Below are 12,480 nucleotides of genomic sequence, written 5' to 3' on the forward strand. Positions count from 1 at the left end.
TTTATTGATGGGGAAAGCCTGAAATGACATCCACACAACTTCAGATTGCAGGAGCCCTGCAGCAGAGGGAGAGACCACCTGCTTCCCAGACAGCCCCCAGGGTGAAAGGCTGGTATTAGTGCTGTCTGTTGCTGCTGCTGCCATTGAGTGTCTGCCTGCAGGAGAGGGAGAGGGTGAGACCACCTGCCAGCCCCTGATTGACCTGTGGGACTGTGGCCTCTGGCTGTGGCTGCTCTGCGGGGAGTCTGTGCAGGATTGGGGCCCAGGAGTGACTCAGCAGTCCCAGCTCACCATCTGACTAGAGTGGCCAGCTCTGGGCCTATAAAGAGATGCTGCTTCCTGCCTGGAGACCTGCAGCTGAAGGAAAGACCACCAGCTTCCCAGACAGCCCCCAGGGTGAGAAGCTGGTGTTGGCTGTCTGCTGCCACTGCCACTGCTGCCGCCGCCACCACCACCACCACCATTGAGAGCCTCCCTGTAGGAAAGGGAGAGGGAGAGGGTGAGACCACCTGCCAGCCCCTGCTTGACCTATATTTAATGGTGTGACTTCTGTTTTAATTAGTCCTGGGTGAGATTGCTTTATAATGTGTCTGGGCGTATCTGGAGATGGGGAGACAGGGGGCATATCCACTGATTATGGGGCAGCAATTCCAGTGGTGGTGGGGAACTGAAGAAGTAACATTGGCAGGTCAGTAGGTCATTACAGGGGAAGGGAAATCAGAAATCTAATAGGTGTTTCCACTTCCAGCTGCCCTGCCAGCTCTTTGACCTTGGGGAGCAGTGCCAACCACCCTTGGAACCTCACCTTGCTCCTTTGTAATAATGCCAGGCTGGTCCAGAATCATAAACCATCCATGATCTGCTTCTGGATGAAGGTGCTGGCCTGGTATGTATTATAGAGACCTGGCTGGGGGAGGCCAGTGGCCCGGTGTGGTCTCAGCTTCTCCCTCCAGGGTTCTCTGTTGAGGAGTGGGTGAGGGACTGTGGGTGGAGAAACTGTTTTGCATCTGTTGTGATGTTTACACAGAGATGCCAAAGATCTCACCCAGTGGCATTGGGAGGGCATAGCTATCCATCCTCCCATCCAGGAGGTGCCCCCATGTAGCACCCTCCATGGGTTCTTCCATGTGCAGGATGCCCCTACTCTCCCCACCGCACATGAGGCAGTGGTTGAGTGGTGTGGCAGGGCAGCCTATGCTGGGCTGCTCCCTCAGGGAGGCTTCTGTCACCATCACATGCATGGTTCCTTTTCTCTGGGCAGGGCATTGACATATTGTACATAAAAACCATCCACCTCAGTCTTATCCATGGCTCAAGTCTCTCCTGCAGGAAAAGAATATCAAATTTAGATAGGTATTCTATAAAAGAGATATCTCTAGATTTACACGCCCAACTGGCTACATTCCACATGCAGAGGGAAAGTCCGCATTGATCTAATAATGGTCTTAGGTAATTCAGCAGTAGCTGGGACAGAAGCCTGCTCCTCAGGCAGATTTAATTGCTGACCTGGATTAATAGAGCTCAGGGCCTTATCAGAATCCGTTAGGCAGACATCCAGGGGAGATTGCTCTATTCTTTGGAGGCCTGATGAAGGAGACGTCTTGGGACTGGACTGACCCTTCTTCAAAGATTTTATAAGTTCAGGGAAAGATAGAAGGGGCCCCCAAAGGTTCTTAAGCTTTTCCAATGATGAAATAGGCTCAGAGGAGAGTTGCTGATTTTTCTCTAGTTCCATAGAATCTGTATTGGAGTGCCTTTGAGTGTTCTCCAGAGCTATTCCTGTCGGGTGGTTTTGATTGGCAAAGAATGTCATAGAAATATCTGTTGAATCAGAAGCCAAGAGTCTTACTATGGGCTTCCCATCCAGGGTCTCGGGATGCTCCAATTTCAGTGCTGTAGGACTATGAACTTCTGCATCAATCCCATTCACATCTTTTATCTCCTGGCTCAATCATCTCACATGCACCAATTATAGCTCTGTCAGGAATTCTGTTTCATGCATAGAGCTCCTCTCCATGAACTCAGCAGGTTTCAGAAAATCCTTCCGCACATTTAACTGTTCGTTAGCAGACACATCTTCTAGGATAACAGAACATTCAGTGAGGGGGTCCATCTGTATAAATTCAGAGTTCAAAAACTCTATTAAGTCCTTGTCTAGGGAGACATCGGTTAAAGCAAATTGATCATGTTTCCCTACAACCTTCATTTCACCAGGAGTTGAAATTCTGGAGTTATTGAATAACTTACACTCAGCTTGTTGTTGACCAGCTTTTGCAAGAGGACTCACAATTGTTTGAAGTGAGGACAGAGCCTGTTTGAGATTAAGCAAATTTTAATTGATTTCATTTATTCCTTGCTGCATCTCCTCTGCCGAATCATTTGAAGAGAAGGTTAAAAGTTATCCAGCCCCAGCACAGCATCTCTCCAGTAGCTGTTACTGGTATCTGCCTCTTTCAGATTGTGAGCCCTTTGGGGACAGGGGACCATTTTATTTATGTATTTTTCTTTGTAAACCATTTTGTGAACTTTGGTTGAAGAGCGGTATATAAATATTTGTTGTGATATTTGTTGTAAGCTATCCTCCTAAAGACTGTCCAGAGGTTCAGCTGTAATGCCTTGTGTATGTGAAATTATCTCAGCAGCTGGCTGTGGGAGCACATTTTCCACAGTGGGCTTACCAATGTTATGCAAATTCAGTCTGGCTGTTGAAGATCTTGCAGCATTAATCCTTGCCAGTCGTAATGGGGAAATGGAAGTGTTTTGAAAAACACGGGCAGGAAAGATTTGATAGCCAGCCAGAAACGCTCTCATTTTGAAAAGCATCAAAGGAACAGTAGATTGAAAGTTAACGGAATTCTTTTGCACTTGGGGGAAGAGGGCAACCAGTCAATATCTAAAATAGCAACACTTTGAGGGTGACAACTAAGTAATTGACCTAAAGACAATTTAATAGCCTTCGGGTGGACCAACACCTTCCCACATTGTATTTATTAATAATTATCTGGTGCAACCTGTTTAGCCTGAAGAATTCTGGTATCGGACGTCTTGCTGGAGTCGCTCGCTATGCCCACCGCATTTCAGTTCACTAAAGTCTTTGTAATAAATCTAGCTGTACTAGATGAATGCTTTTGCATAAGGGAGTCAACTGAAGTCATAAAGCAATCAATTTTCCGGTTAACTGAGTTTAAATTTTCAAATATTGCAAGGACGTTCCGAGCTGTTAGTAAACATTGATCTCTGATAAAATCTACTAATAATCTGGGGCACTTGTCTGGATCCAGCCCTCCAGCTGATGCAGGAGATAGGTTCATTAAAAGCTCTTTATCATTTACCAAAGTATTATTCCCTTGCAACTGTCTTTCTTTGATAACTGTTGCTGCTTCAAATAGCTCAATCTCCTGTTGCTCCAAGAGTGCAAATCTATTTGAAGTGGAAGCAGGGTAGTTCAAACTTACAGGCTCCTTTGGTATCTTACTATCCTTCGTTGCCATAAATGTATCTAGATGTGTTTGCTTCAAGGTCCCCCCACCCCCAGCATCCTTGCACTTCTGGGCACTTCTTTTCTCTCTTTTTTGGCCCATTGTTTAGGTTAGCTCAAAGGTTTACAACAGAAAATAATCTGTTGTTCTTTAGTAAAAACCAAATAATCCATGGAAAAACAAAAAGCTAAGCAATCGGCCAGCTGGTCAACAGTGCTCCAGCTGACTGAGTGCACAACTCCTCCCGGAGACAAACCACAAACAGAAGAGCCGAGTTTAAAAAGGGGGAAAGAGAAGAAAAGAAAAACCAAAACTAAACTCCTCTTCTAAGAGAGTCCATATATAAAACAGCATTTAAAAGGTTTAAAAATCCAAACATAGGGCAAAAAAGAAAAGAAAAAGATTCCCACTGAACAGAGCTAACAGGACCAGCTGCTTTCACATCGCCATCTTGGCCACACACCCCAATCCAGAGAAGTCAGAAATGACATATCTTCTCCCGCCTTAAGAATAACTAATCAGTGTAGTATCTCATTGTTAGTCTGCTAAACATAGGTACTGTTTTCATACTGAATGGAGTGTCACGCACAATTTTTGTGTACACTGTCCATTTTCTTTTGCCACCACCTCAGAGCCAACAGAAAAGTCAGCAACTACAGAAGCAGGAGGCAGATTCCTCTCCACAGAGACTACCAGCAGCTTTGCAAAATCCAATACCATCCCTATTTACATTGGGTGACTTTTTAAATTCCCAAACTTTAACCATCTGACTCCTTTCTTTGCAGGATCAGTGACTGTTCTGATTTTTAACTTTTAAAAAACCAAAACAGTGAGAAATAGCTTTGTTTTCTTTTACAAGCTGAATCCTGTTCTGCTTATTTTGTGTGCAGTTTCCTGATGTGATGTCCTTGATTGCAATCGGACTAAAAATGCCCATCCTCCTGTGCATGATCTTTGCAATCACCTGCAGGCATAGAGGAAGCAGACAGCAAAAGAGTGACACCACTGTGAAAGCCTGAACCACCACACTGTGGGGAAATATGGACATATCCCATTTAGTTCATCATAGCTGTGTTGCAAATTATAACCTACCAAACTCCTGCATGTGTGTTTGGCAGGAATGCAACTAGATGAGGAGTGGATATCCTGCCATCGCCCAGAGAGACATTAATTCATAAGCAAAACTTCCAATAACTGATCACTTCTGTCTGGCTGCAGCGCAAGAATGACTCTGGACATTCATTTCTGAAGCGCATGAAAATGTCGCCCACTTATGGAAGAAAGATGGGCTTCCTTTTCTCTCAGCTGGCTATACTGACACTTTGTTTTCCTCCTCAATCTTTCTACCCAGAAGTAGCAGAATCCAGAAAGCCCATCCAATTTATTTAAAAAGAAAAATTCTGAAAATAGTGATAAGTGTTTTACTGGTGTTGTTTTCCACATTCATCTGATCAAGCCTGGGAAATAGTATTCTGTGTGCATATATGCCTGCATTTTTATTTTATTATGATAATAAGTATTTATTGAGCAGGAAAGGCGCAAACAATATCCATACAACTTCAGTTCTGCATTTGCTGTGATGTTTACACAGCAGGATCTCATGATGATGGATCTGACTGTCCCTGAAAAAAAATGAACTCAATCACATTGTGGCATTGTTACAATGCATTTTAAAAATGTTTTGGAGGGAACAGCCCTTAATCTTAAAACCCAGCAGAAGAGGGCCCTGTGGACTGTTCCTGGAAGCAGATCTATACAAAATAGAAGCCCATCTAGGAGTGCAGACAGCAGGAAAACTTGAGGAGCAATTACTCACTTAAATTTTGGGGAGGGAGAGGAAAAAAATTATATCCTTTATAAATAAAACCTATATATTTCCAACTCATCTCAACACTTTTTACAAGGGAGAAAATTATGTCTTGGTGGAGACAGAAAGGCACTTTTTTTAACATGGGGGAGAGAAAAACACTGTATCCCTGTTAGAGGGAAAGGAAAAACACTTTGAGAGAGAAGGAAAACATGTTGAGATGAGTTGAAAAGATATATGAAAAGAAGGGTTTTTAAAGTATTGCACTTACGTGGAAACACTGGCTGCCGCCATATAGGACCTCTGAAGTACACTTGGAAATGTAGTCCCACATGCTTTAAATAGGCCCAAGAACTAAATACATTGGTGTCTACAGTGGGGGTGAGGCTGGAGGACACTAGCCCTTGAAGAAACTCCAAATTTAGTGAAACATTTTTCTTCTAGCCTCTCCCCCACTTGTCAGGAAGACCTCTGAGGTCATCCTAACAAAGGCAATAGTAGCAGTTTCCCAGGTTGAACATTCAGCAACCAGACATAGAATCTAGAGTTGTGCATGGACTGATTTTTGTAGTCCGGTTTGAACTCAGACCAAATTCGAACCAAACCACTGTCCACGGACCAGTACTATCAATACTATCAGGTAAGCAAAGGAATTTTTAAAGCCCATAAAATAATGATCTTCCGCCCTTTAAAGTTTTTGCAAGAATTCCCCCACCCCTTTGCTTATAAAGGAAAATCCTCACTGGATTCCCCTGGACAAGCACCACCCCTTCAGCTGCCAAACCAGTTCAAGCCAGTCTGCCATGGATCTAGCTAGGTTCAGTTCAATCATGGACCAAACCACCTCCGGTCCATTTTGTGATCAAACTGTCAAATTGGCCCAGTTCGAGGCGAATTGGTTTGAGGCTAATCAGTTTGTGCACACATGTGGTATTCACCAGCCCTGAACTCATTGCGAATTGGCAATTTAGTAGTCTAAAATACCATCATCCATCTCATTTGTTAACAGTACCGAGCGGAGAGAGGTAAGTCTTTCTAACCCATGGGGTACAGGGTTCTGTTGTTTCTGAGGTATTCTGAGTGTAGATTCTATGATAGCAAATGAGATTTTCAATGAAACACCATGAATCCACTCTAATTTGCTATCATAGAATCCACACTCAGAATACCTCAAAAACAACAGAACCCTGTACCCCATGGGTTAGAAACCCATGGGGGTGGTTGGCACCCTATATACACTACACCACCACTCGCTCTGGGCCACCCCAGCACCCCCCAAGTGCACTTATGGGGCTGCTGAAAGCTCCATTATACCTTATGAGGAAAAACCTTAAAGACACGTAAACTTCAACAATTCACCAGAAATCAGCCCTCTGCCCAAATCCTTTGAAAAAATTCAGGTAGCTTCCTTGCCCCTACCTGGCACTACCACCAACCCCACACTGCTCTAGGCCACCCCTTTGCGCCTGACGTGAAGCGATACACCCTCCTTTATACCTAATGGGGGGAAACCTTAAAGACGCGTAAACTTCAACAATTCACCAAAAATTAGCCCTTTGCCCAATTCCTTTCAAATAATTCTGATAGCTTCCTGGCCCCCCTTGGGCACTAACACCCACCACACTCTGCTCTAGGCCACCCCTTTGCCCCCAACGTGAAACTATACATTTGCTGACACCTCCATGCTTCTTTATGGAGAAAAACCTTAAAGACGCGTAAACTTCAAAAATCACTTAAAAATCATCCCTTTGCCCAATTCCTTTCAAATAATTCTGATAGCTTCCTTGCCCACCCTAGGAACTACCACCCACCACACTCCACTCTACGACACCCCTTTCCCCCTGACGTGAAGCTATACATTTGCTGCAATCCTAATTATTCTCTATGAGGAATTCAAAAATACTTTAACAATTCACCAATAATGAGAGGAGTGTCCAATTGCCTTGGGGTTTTGTGGGTGGTAGGCACCCCTGTCTATCTACCACCCACCCTGCTTTTGTGCCCCTAGGTGCTCCACAATAGGAGAGATGTACTGGTTCGGGTCCCATTATACTCTATGAGAAAAATAATTAAAAATATTTCAAATATTCATAAAAAATCGTAGGACTGTCCAATTGCTTCAGGGTTTGGGTGGTTGTTGGCACCCATGGGTGCTCCACAATAAGGAATAATGGCCTGGTTCAAGTCCCATTATACCTTATGAGAAAAAATAAAAATAATTTTCAGAAATTCATAAAAAATCATACAAGTGTCTGATTGCTTTGGGGTTTGGGTGACAGATACCCCTGGGTGCCAGCTACCATCCTACCAAATTTGGATGTCCGAACCAGTTCAAATCGGTTTGAACCGGTTCAAATAGAACCACCCCCTGGTTCGGTTCGAATTCGAACCTGCAGCTTGAACCTGATGGCTGGTTCAGTTCGAATTTGAACCTTCGAACCACCCTGGTTCAAATTCGAACCGGTTCGCACATCCCTAATCTTTTTACTCCAGTAGAAATGGCTGGCTATCTTGTGGTACTTCTCCACAAGAGCAGCTATGGGAGCAGCAGAGCCTCTGTTTGGGAGCCTTCTATCATGAGGCCAAGCACGTCCTGTGCGACCAGATTCAAAGTGTACACAACACAGCAGACATGCACAAATTGACTCTGCTTGGCAGTCCTGGCTATGTTAGCTGCATTGTCAGTGACCATGAAGCCTCTCTGGAGGGTTGGCTCCCCAGAAAGTCAAGCATCCGCCTGTCAGTCCATGGCCCCTGACAACTCATCTGCCATGTGGTCTGCGTCCATAGCCTCCACATGCAGCACTGCCCACTGGGGCTTTGCTCCATGGGAGGCACTGTCCATGCTAGTAGCATCAGATGTCCCTTCTTCTCCTGCCACCACCAGTACACAGTGAGGGACAGGAAGGCAGTGTGCAGCCCACGATAGCTGGTCCACAGATCTGCAGTGAAATGCATACGGGTGTCAGGCCCTGCTGCATTCAGCAGCCCCAACATGGCCTCCCTGCACAGCACACCTAGTACAAGAAGGGTACCACCCGCCTGCTGAAGGTGGTGCATGAGGGGCTCTTGTAGTCGGGGATGGGGGGAGCAATTGGACAGCCAGTGGAAGCCGGCATTCTCCGCCAACTGAAATGGCTGGTCATTTCAGCTGGCTCATCCAAATCGGTGAGTCTGCATACAGCTGAAAAAAGTAGGGGCAGGAGTGACTTGAGGAGTAAGTCCCTGTCAACACCCACCACCACAACCAGCATCACTCCTCTCTCTTGCTGGCAGTCTGCTCCTAGATCTTCCTTGCACCCTCCCAGACATGTTTGGGGTGTTAATTAAGTTAGGAAGGAAAGCATAGAGAAATAAAACTGGGACCTTAAGAAAAAATAAATGGTGGATGGTTAAAAACTTATGCACAGGCAGATGAAAGTTCTGTGTGGGGTACTCTAAATATAGTTGTACTAGATTATACTCTAAATGACTTTACAATGGACTTTCAACCACTGCACTAACAAGGGCAATACATTTACAACAAGACTTGACCTTTCAACCTTTGTAGATGACAACCCTGTGAAACTATTGAGAACACTTAAGCCCTAACTCTAATGGTGGTGGGGAAAGGTGGGTATCTAAGAAAGAGGTGTGGGGTCAGGGTGGTCTATATTTATAATGGATTTTCAGGCATAATGGGCCATAGGGGAGAATGGCAAAGTAGGGAGCAGGAAATGTTCGGGCATCTCAGAGTAGTGGAACAGATCAAGATTTTGAAAGGATTAGACAGTAGGGGTGTGCAAACTGGTCTGGGGGTTTGATGGTTCGAGGGTTTGGGGTCAAACTACCCCCCCCCCAGTTCCATCTGGACCGGAACTAACCCCCCCCCCCAACCAGTTCACAAATTTTTTTTTATTTGCGGGGGGATTTTTTTTTTTTACCTTCTCTCCCATCCGGGGGAGTTCCTTGGGATGGCGGGTGTGTGTGTGTGTGTCCGTGGAGGTTCCCCCTCCCCCCGCCGGGCTTCAAAATGCCCCCTTTGCGCCCTTTCAGCCTGGTTTTTGGCCCATTCGGGCCTTCCTAAAGTGGCACGGTGGCCAAAATGGCAGCCACTGCACATGCGCAAATGGCCTCGGCAAGGCCTGGCGTGACCCAGGACTTCTCAGAGACCATTTGCACATGCACGGCAGCCATTTTTTCTTCAAAAAAGGGCCGCCAAAGAAAATGTCCACTGCACATGCACAAGTGGTCTCTGCGAGGTCCTGGGCCATGCCAGGCCTTGTAGAGGCCATTTGTGCATGCGCAGTGGCCACCATTTTGGCCGCTGTGCCACTTTAGGAAGGCCCAAATGGGCCCCCAAAAAGGGCCAAAAAGGCCCGAAGAGGGCATTTTGAAGGCCAGAGGGGGGAAGGGGGAACCTCTGTGGACCACCCCCACCACCACCCCAAGGAACTCCCCTGGAGGGTAGAGAAGGGGGGGGAATAAAAAATTGCAACCCCCCCCACACCGAACTGAACTGAACTGGAGGGGGGGAGTTCATGGGGCTCCAGAACTGGTCCAGTCAGATTCAAGTCCAGTTTGGACTCAAACCAAACCAGGCCAGCCAGTTCTGTGCACACCCCTATTAGACAGATTCGTTGAGGAGAGGCCCAATAATTAACCATGTTGGTAACCATGATAGCTAAATAGAACCTCCCTATACAGAGACAGCGTACCTCTCCGTACCAGATGCTGAGAACCAATAACAGAGGAGTGTTTTTGCTTTCATGTCCCCTTGCAGGGGCACAACTATAATAGGGCAAGGGGAGACAGTTGTCTGGGGGCCCACTGCCTTGGGGGACCCCCCAGAGGCAAGTCACATGACTGACTCCCCCAGCCACGCACCCGCCCGGGCTTCCTTCAGTTGTATTCATCCTCCGAAATTGATGTGAATGTTAAGATCTGGAGCTACCAGAACAGCATGTCTTTCTCTCATGAGCTGAGCTTCAGTGAGGGGGGGCATTTTAAAAGCTTGTCTCTGGGCCCACTCCAACCTTGCTATGCCCCTGTCCCCTTGGTAAGCTTCCCAGAGGCATCTGCTTGGCTGCTGTTTGAAAAATATCTTGACTAGATGGACTCTTGGTCTAAGCCAGTAAGATGGGTCTTGCAATCTTAACCTTGTATTTACCATAGAAGCAGAAATACACTAACTGCAGCAGCAAGAATAAGGAGAATGACATAGGGAATCCTTCTTTCTTTCATTTCATGAAGGAACTCAGCTCTTGGGAGATATCAATCACCCTTTACTTCAAACTAGTTTCAGCTAGATGGGTCTTACAGTCTTAACTTTTCACTTACCATAAAAGCAGAAATAAATAGGGTTGTGCGTTTTGTTTTGTTTTCTGTTTTGTTTTTGGCCCGAATCCGAAACACACCCATTTTGTTCTTTGTTCAAAATCAGCCAATCCGAAACACCCCAGTTTTGTTCTTTGTCCAAAATTTCAAAATCCAAATCCGAAACATTTTGGATTTTAAAAAATGGCCCCGGGGAAAAACTAGTGGGTGGGGGTGGTAGTGTCCAATGGGTGGAAACTACCACCCGAATTTCAGAGGAATTGGGCAAAGGGCTGGTTTTTGGTGAATTTTTGAAGCATAGGATTTTTCCCATAGGGAAGAATGGAGGTTTCAGCAAAAGTATAGCTTCATGTTGGGGGGAAAGGGGTGGCCCAGAGCAGAGTAGGGTGGGTGGTAGTGCCCAGTGGGGGGAAGGAAGCTGCCAGAATTATTTCAAAGGAATTGGGCAGAGGACTGATTTTTAAAGATGTAATGGAGTTTGCACGTCTATAAAGTTCTTCCCCATAGGGAATGATGGACCTCCATAATTCCTGCCCCATAACTGCACTTGGGGGGCACCAGGGTGGCCCAGAGCAAGTGGTGGTGTAGAGCACATAGGGTGCCAACAACCCCCATGGGTTGCTAACCCATGAGGTACTGGATTCTGTTGTTTCCGAGATGTTTTGAGTGTAGATTCAAATTCTCTGGTAGCATATGAGAGTGGATTCATGGTTCGTCATTGAAAATCTCATATGCTACCAGAGAATCTGCACTCAGAACACCTGAGAAACAACAGAACCCAGCACCCGATGGGTTAGCAACCCATGGGGGTGGTTGGCACCCTATGTGCACTACACCACCACTCACTCCTGGCCACCCCAGTGCCCCCAGGTGGAGTTATGGGTCTTCTGAAACCTCCTTTATTCCTGGGGGGGGGGGACCTTAAAGAAGCGTAAACTTCAACAATTCCTAAGAAATCAGCCCTTTGCCCTATTCCTTTGGAATCTGGGTTGTGGCAGTGTAAGAGATTTTTGACACCTCCAAAACTCCTGCAACCAGGAATAATAGAAGGCTCCAAAAATCCTCACATTCATAGACGTGGGTCCTTTTTTATGGTACTGGCTGTCAAGAATCCCAAGACCCAAGAAGACACAAGGAAAAGTGAAGAGATTATATTTAATCAAAGCAGATTTATTTTCTTACCAATATTCAGACGAATCACAGCATACAGCATGAAGCAAAATTACTTCTCTCACACAAAGCAGTCACAAAACTAAACCTCAAGACACTGTCGGGACAGTCAGACCCTTGCGGTCACAATATACTATATCCCCCCAAGGGAACTTCGACTTGTTCCTCTTTTTGAACCACCCTCAGCTCAGTTATCTCTAACCTTAGATTAGGGACTTAAGTACCCTTACCCCCTCACCCCCGCACCAACAGTGATTGGATAAAGAATCTGATTTTTGGTCCTGACCGTCCATGACCCTCTGGTAACCTGTTCCCCCCTTGACATTTAATATCATTGGCTGGGAAGATGTGAAAGAGGAACAAGGCATGGGCCAAGCGACCCCTCCTTCAAATGGAACACCGAGCCTTGGTGCACTTTTGATCTGACGTAATGAAAAATGAGGAAGTGTGCCTGAGTTGACAGGCTGGGTCTCTAAGATTAGACGAGAGAGAAGGTGGGGGCTTTCCTGAAGAGTGGGCAAGAAATTACTCACTTTGCACTCTGTATAAGCTCTGGGACTCCACCGAGGTCTAATTTCGAGCACAATGCGGGGGATCTGGGACTTTACCTATATGACAGCATTGCTCATGGGTTCATGCTAAGATCAAGGCTTAAACTGTATCAAGCAAACAGACTCATGTCAAGCATTTATCTAATACAATATGGCT

The sequence above is a fragment of the Hemicordylus capensis genome, chromosome 2 (assembly GCF_027244095.1).
Source record: "Hemicordylus capensis ecotype Gifberg chromosome 2, rHemCap1.1.pri, whole genome shotgun sequence".
Classification (NCBI taxonomy): Eukaryota; Metazoa; Chordata; class Lepidosauria; order Squamata; family Cordylidae; genus Hemicordylus; species Hemicordylus capensis.